We start from the raw sequence: 7,900 nt of genomic DNA, 5'->3' as shown, positions 1-7,900 counted from the left end.
TGTATTAAGCTACTTTAATTGCCACAAGATTCAAGCTCCTAAACTCAATAATAAACAACTAAATTATACCTTTGCCGTAACTCCTTCCTCAGATAATCTCAGAAATAGCATTTCTCGCGGTAACAGGCTTTTATGTTTAGGAAATGCGCAAAAAAAAAAGGATGATCTTCAAGTTCAACTCATACTATGATTATACCCAAAGCAAGCTGACAAACAAATTAGATCCGAACAATGCATTGTGCGCAGGTACATGAGGAGATATTGTCATTCGCCGGGATCCTTGTATTTTTGCCATTACTGGCTTAGTCAACGTTCTGCGAGAAAGTGCACTCACAGGCGTTGTTTATCGGCTATTTTATCGCATGAATAAGCGAGAACGGTATTAGTGCGATGCCCAGAAAGCGTCTCCAACCGGTGGATTTAGGGTCCTCTTCCACCCATGCATCGAACGTTGTCCCAAAGTGGCAACAAATGGTGTCACTAAAGCCGGAGTGGCACGGTGTCGGATGTCGCGATCTTGGTAATTAACCGTAAAAATGCAGGCAAAAGAAAAAAAGAAACACGAGCAAACGCGCGCGTCGCTTTCGTCACGGCGTGCCAACTCTTGGCTGCCGAAGCTTCCCTGGAGTGTCAAGCTGGAAAGCTACCTGCGGCAGAGCAGGCGTCTCCCACATACACCACAGCTGCTGTGACGCCGCCAGGATCGCAGCCGGCGTAAGCGTGACACTTGTATGACGTCATAAGGCGGAAATCGAAGGACCACTTTTTTGGGTGCCGAAAACACACCAGGGTAGCTAAACTCGTGGAGCAAAACATTCTTCGCTTTCTGACGTAGCGGGAGGAGTGACCAAAAGAACGCCGCAAAGTTTCCTCCTCCCTGCGCGCGCTCAACTTCGCAACTTCTGGCGAAAAATCCCCCGCGATCCCTAGGCGGTGCACGAGAGCACGAGACAGCGCGGGTAGGCGAGCGTTCACGCCGCTCGCTGTACTTTGTCTTTCAGCTCTCTAGCGCCGACAATCCCGTCATGCCTCGCCTAGACGAGGAGCGAGAGTTCGTCTGCTACGATGCGGCATTCGCACAGCGGAACTGAAAGAAAAAGTGAGTTTTCTGCTCGAGATCGCGTCCCGCGGGCTGCAAACTCAGACGCCAGCTTGAATTGTAAGCGTCTGATATTTCACGAAGGGAGGAATCGACGACCCGTGTTTTATTTGCAAAATTTGAGTCGCTTTGTTGCCGTATACAGACGCTGAAACCTACCAGTGTGTAATGAAAGGCCCAGGACAAACACAGAGGCCGCGAGATCTCGCATCATCTGTGTGCGGGTGAAAAGTGGAACATTTTTCGACAAAGCTCCCACAGCAGAAACCGGTGACGCGTTCACTCAGCGTCCGGGAAGGCTAAACATGGAGACGCTGCCCGAGGCTCAAGCAAAGGCATATTTGAACGGCAGCTATCTTGCCCCGTCGTATTTTGTTTGAGAAAGCTCTCGTTCTCAATGCCCTCACCAGGGAAATAAAAAGTCTTACGAGACGTATTGTTAGATGTTCCAAAGAACTAGATTTAAGCCGCATCCTTTTAGTGGTTTACTCATAATATCATGCTTAAAACTAAGCAAGCTCTTGCGCGTACAGTGCCATCAAGTTTCTCAAGTGTGTGCTGTTTTGTAGTCAGCTGGTTTCGGAAACTTACGCCGTCTGTAGAAATTTCTGACAGCCGAGTTCCTTAATTGGAAGTCATCGCAAGTATAAGTTACACGTTGCAGCATCCAAAGTTTATAGATAAACGATGGCAGAGACTGGGCGCTCTTGCATGCCCACCCATCACGTCGAACAAAAAGGCGCTATAGTTTCGGTTTGAGGTCGGTATTTTTTTACAACACCTATGGCGTCAGCACCAGTCTGCACTCGGTGCATTGGGAAAGTTTGTTCGGGGCCTGTTCTCCGTGCAGCATTCCGCGGGTGCAATGCATTAGAACTCTCACAGTGCAAGTCTGGATCGCGGATCGGGAGCCCGTCACCGGCCTCACCGGCGGCCATTGCTTGACAACAGGCAATACGCCGCGTCCTGTCTAGTTCTCCCTTCGTTTTCGTCCTTGTTGTTTTGGCGTATTACACCATGAGGCAATACACACAAGTCTAAGGGAGAAACATGCAAGAATAGGAAGCTTGTACGCGGTGCTCGAGGGCGAGTATTTTATGACGTGCTGCGATGATTATATCGGGTGCTTGGAGATCAAATAGACATTCGTCAAACGTTCAAACATCGATTTAAAAAAAAAATGGGCCGGAGGACCACCGATTTTACCGACGTCGCTTGCTTCCGTTGCTAAATAAATGACACGTTCAGCGACTGAACGGCACGCTCCGAGTTTCAGTTTGTCACGGAAGCCCTCGCAGCAGTTAAAAAAAAAGCTTTCACCATGAAGTACTATGACACGCGGTTAAAACAATGCGAATATCCCCAGTAAAGGCCTTCTAACTTATCGTTTGCTGAGATCTGATGACTCCGAGATCACGGATGACTCCACAATAACTCTCGGTAGTCCTTGTCTCATTAAACACATCACAGTTAACGCCCAACAAAGTTGCCTCCGTCCCTCAACCACACAACATTTATTTAAACAAGATTGGTATTCTAACGCGTTTAATATTTTTCCCCACAATATTAACTGTTATTTGCGGAAACAGATCGAAAATTTCATTATCGAGAACAACCTACTAACGTAATAAAATTGAGTTTTCCCGTTTCTCCTATAGCATGCACTAGATCGTGTCAAGCGGTGACTGCCGATGGTGCCGCGATCCAGCCTACTAAGAGGTCAGTGGTGCCAGTGCTATTAGACATAAATCGTTTATTCGCATCGGTACACCCATACCTGCCGGATGTCGGGACGAGGCGCAAAACCGTAAATCCGGCCAATATTGAAGCCGGTTTTCGGCTGAAATTGCCTCGACACTCGCCAAGAAGCAACGTGCTGCTGCGGCGACTCGTTTGCGTAATTTATTTGTTCAGTCATTTCATTGGGTCTCGAGCCACTGTGTACACCCCCCAAAAAAAATGTACTGTGGTAGATACACCTTCACGAGAAGCATTCACCTAGCCAGGATTTTGTTTCATGGGGGGGGGGGGGGGGGGGGCGGGGGGCGGCGGCCATGACAAACTGCTCTATGAGGGGGAGGGGGACAGGGGGCCTAAGCAAATGGAAGATTTCGGGGGGGGGGGGGGGGGCGCCTTACGGCCCCCTTCCCCCTGGCTACGTGCCTGACAAGAAGGGGTATTGTAATTTTACATCTTTATAAAAGGTGTAGTGCATTATCACACGTTTTAAGAAACGTGTTTAAAAAATTACACATTTTAAAGGTGTGAGGTTTACATTTTTTTATAAGGTCTCTTGCTACATATAAAGGTGTGAAAATGTTTAATGTGTATATACGTCTAACGGAAGAAAATCTCTTTCATGTGATTACATCGCGTGCCGATGAAACGATCTGTCGATGACACGTCGTTCGATGAACTGATTCGACCGCCAATGAGTGACGACTGCCAGTAGAATTTCGGGGAAATAATTCTGCCGGCTGCCGGGAGACTCAACCCTACCCAAGAATTACCGCGGTTCTTGTTTGTTTTCCAACATTCTGAATTGTATACCAGCTTATTAGTACCTCTTCGGATTTTACAGAAAAAAACGATGGCAGCCGCAAAAACTCTGATAGCCCGGCTCACAGTCATGTGGGAGAGTCACAGGTGCTCGTCAGTTGGCACCATGCCTTGAAAGCTACCGGTTCCGAAGAACCGGAGCGCGCAGAGAACTTGTGGTTCCACGGTCATGGTAGACGCGATTCTCCGCCGCCTCGAAGTCCGGGCGCCGAAAGAAGCTCGTCGCAGAGTCAACGCCCCAATGCTTTCGATAGCCGGTACTGTCACCGAAAGTCGTCGTCGGGGAGTTGAAAGGCGTCCCCGGTGGTCTCGGTAGCGACGCCGACGATGGCGGAAGATAAGCTCGGTCGCAGCGTACGGCACCGCCATGTTGACAAAGTTTAACTTCGCCTCAATCCGAAGCGAAGATCTCGAGCTCAAACCACGGCTCTCGCAAAGTTGGGAAACGTCACTTTGACGTCAGCGACAACTTCGACAAACGAGGTTTCTTTTTAACACAAACTTTGGAGGGATTTTGAGCGTCAGCCGGTCGCCTAGGGACAATCTGCAAGCATTAATTTTAGCTTGGCGTAGGGATGTAGGGACAAGGGGCGCTACGTCATCGGCGAAGCCGTTCAATCAGCGGGCTCCTCGCGCCCCTCACGTGCTGCACGCGCGCCTCGATGAACTTTGCTACATTCTGCCTTTCTCAAAGAAATGAGCGTTCGAATGATTGACACCTCGCTCGGCGTGACGTCAGCGTCGCGAGAGTCCAATTAGCGCGTTCCGCAAACTTTGGGGACAAAGTTGTGCTTGAAGAGTTTAGCGACCCAGGCACAATAGCAAGCAATACTAGGCATGGCTGTTGAACCTCTGCATTTTTCCAGACTGCGAAAAGTTTCACCAAGTCCTTCAGACATGTTAATGTAGTACGGACTCTTTTCTTCATTATCTCCGTGTCCGTCTACCAAACCGTTCTCTTGCTGCATTCGGAGACCGACTTAATTATTTGCGCCCAGACAATCGCGAAGATACAGCCTTCTTCCCGGCGCATCTACTCTCCCTCATTCCACTCTCCCTCCTCCCTCGTCTTCATTACAACGGGGGCCTTTAGGCAGTGCCCACGAGAAGTGAAAGCTTCTGTAATCCACAACACTCATTTTCCCGGAAGAATTCTCTCGCGCGTGCAACTTTTACCAGCCGAATCTGTTCTCCCTTACACTAGAAAACCTCGCGCCTCTTGTTCATCCAGGGAGCGGATTTGAGCGTTTCTACCAATCATTCTCGCTAGAATCCTGCTATGACATATCCTAGTGTGTTCCACAAAGGTATTTTAAATCTGCTTTCTTCTTAACCCCCCCTGAACGTTGGTGCTTCGCCCCCGTCGACACGTTTACAGCTACTTGGTACGTATGGAAACTTAGGGAGAGCAGGAGATGAGAGGGCGCGGGGATGTCATGGCCCGGGGACGTCATGGCCCGGGGATGTCATGGCCCGGGGACGTCGTAGCGCGAAGCTCTGGTTGGATGGATTATTGAATAGACGTTCGCACAGTGAGCAGACACCAAGAAAGCGAGCCTCTCTGTCTACCCACTAATCATTCCAAACAGAGCTGCCTGCTCTGACGTCTTTGCGCGTTCTCATCTCCTCCTTTCCCTTAGTTTCTATCCGCCTAGTCGCGATGAGTGTGAGTTTGTCCTATTTTGTCCCCGCGTAACATTTTAACGGCGATCGTTGCATCTTTGGTTTATACTGCCTTATAGCCCGTTGCAACACACGAAGGTAGGGCGAGGGAAAGGAAGGCCGGGGAGGAGGAAGCAGACGAAACGCTGAAAAAGAGAGGGGGAAACCCCCTCCTCTCTTTAGGATTCCGTCTGCTTCCTCCACCCCGGCCTTCCTTTCCGTCGCCCTACCTTCTTGAGTTGCAACAGACTAGAGTATACTAGTTAAACGTTAGAGTGTTACGCTTTCTTGTTGATCACATTCCGATTTTAGTACCTTTTTTATATAATGTGCACGTTTCTTGGGTCAAGAGCTGTGAGTGTACTCAGTAAACTAAATAATGACATAAAACTAAATAATTCGCCTTGATTGGTTGCCTCTTTGTTCTGCGGAAAAGTGAACTCGGATTTATGTTAAGACTGTACTTGACTTACATTGGTAAGTTCGTATATGCTACTACTCGTGTTCCGTTTATTTATACACCTACTACTGCCCACATTTGCTAGAGCCTTTCCCCGTGCTGTTGAGCCCCCCCCCCCCCCCCCCCTTTTTCTTCCGATTTGATTACGGGTAGGTGATTGTTCTTGTCGTGAGGGCCAAATAGTACCCGCGAGTATTAATTTCCTGCGTGCTAACCGCCTTCCCTCGTCCCAGAATAAACACACTCGCTCCTCGAAAACTTCTCTGACTTGACCATGCCCTGAAGGAAGATTGCGAGGGCGTTCCGATAACGATCGCGATGTGGCGGTGGCAAATGGGATAACCGCTCTACCCTTCCTCGGCCGTCCTCCTTCATTGATCCGGCTGATCCGGGCTCAACATGTCAACGCAACCTATAATCTATGGAGCGAGACGGCCATCAGAATGAACCTTTTCCCAGGAAGCTTCCGCGCATGCGTACACCCCCTCTCCTGGCCTTACTTTGCACTGTCGCCATTTTTGCGGGGCAAAGTTCCGGTCGACCGACATATTGAGCACCTATCTTCGCGCGTATATCGTCTTTTTTGGCCATTCTTGTTTCAGTATACGCTATTAACTGTTGCAACTCATGAAGGTAGGGCGAGAAAAAGGAAGGCCGGGACGGAGGAAGCAGAGGAAACGCTGGAGAACGCGGTGGTTTTCTTCCCCCCTCTTCTCCATCGTTCCGTCTGCCTCCTCCTCCTTGGCCTTCCTATCCATCCTCTACCTTTTTGAGCTGCAACGGACCATAGTATGGGTCATAAAAGGCAACGAAGATCAATACAACAGCACGATGCCAATGTATTTCGACGTGCAGAGGCAAGTGGGGTGCACTTCATTTGTAGTTCGAAGACAACGACGCAGATGGCGCTCGTTATTGGAAAAAGGTAGAGTTCTTGTATATGCTACCTACAGCTCCCCCTTCGGGGGAGCTATACAGGAACTCTAGAAAATGGTTCATTGCGGCGCTGCCTAAATCCATTAGCTACACGCGAATCACATGGACTTCTTGAATGTGTTGGTTTCTAGGGAGAGGCTCATTCTAATAAAAAATATTATTTGGTCTGATTCCCCATTTAACCTGAATGTGCACAAATGCGACTTGAAGATCGACTCGTTCCTTCGAATATTTGTACATGCTGGTGGAAGCACATCTGTTTACATTAATGAGAAATTTCAGAATCTGAACACGCTAAGAAAAATTACATCCTTAAGTGCGAAAAAGAGCCTTTTCCGAAAACTTACACCTCTGGCTACAGCCCTTGAGCAGATTTTTTTAATAATACACCATTTTTAATCGCACAATTGGAAGAACTTGCGTGAAACGCCCTTTATCTTTGAAAGGTGCAAAAAGATGGTGGAAAAGGCCGCAGCAGTGAAGTGAGGTGACCACCCTTGTCGAAGGGAGTTTGTCGCACTAGCTGCTGCTTCAAACAGCCCTAGTAGAGCTTACTTTGAACGACTATGTCGAAAAATTACTGCCTTTACAAATGATTTTTCTTCGGAGATACATTTTCTTAACTTCGCTATCTATGCCTTACGTAAATTACTTATGAGAACTAATCAACATATCTGTAACCTCTGTAATTGCGCTGACGGTCACATGCAAATGAGGATATTTTAATTGCCGCGTATATAAGGCGAAGTAGTCACGTGTCGTGAATCCTCTCCCCTGCGTATTTCCCTGGTGCTACGAAATAAATTTGCTCTTTCTCTCCGTGTGAGCACAAAAAGAGCATCCCCAGCATCCTAAATTTCGCGAGTAGACACCATCGTCTCCAGCATCACCACCGTCTTCAGCTAGCACCCTCAAGGTATATAGCAGTGGTCTCAATATCATTTGAGTGTGGAACCTAGATAGCCCACACCTGAAATGTCGAGGGCCAACGTAAAAGGGAGGGGGGGGGGGGGGTCGAAAGATCGTAAAGAGAAGAGAAGTTGGTGCTTTATGCTTTTCTGAAATTAACTGTTTTGCCAGTAACATTTTTTTAGAATTGATTTTTTTTTATCACTGCTTTTGGCCCTGGTTTGATGTGATAAGAATTAAAATGACATCACCCCGCCCACGTCTTGCCATTTTTA

The sequence above is a fragment of the Ixodes scapularis genome, unplaced genomic scaffold (assembly GCF_016920785.2).
Source record: "Ixodes scapularis isolate PalLabHiFi unplaced genomic scaffold, ASM1692078v2 PGA_scaffold1__304_contigs__length_218370807, whole genome shotgun sequence".
Classification (NCBI taxonomy): Eukaryota; Metazoa; Arthropoda; class Arachnida; order Ixodida; family Ixodidae; genus Ixodes; species Ixodes scapularis.
This window is presented reverse-complemented; position numbering follows the sequence as displayed.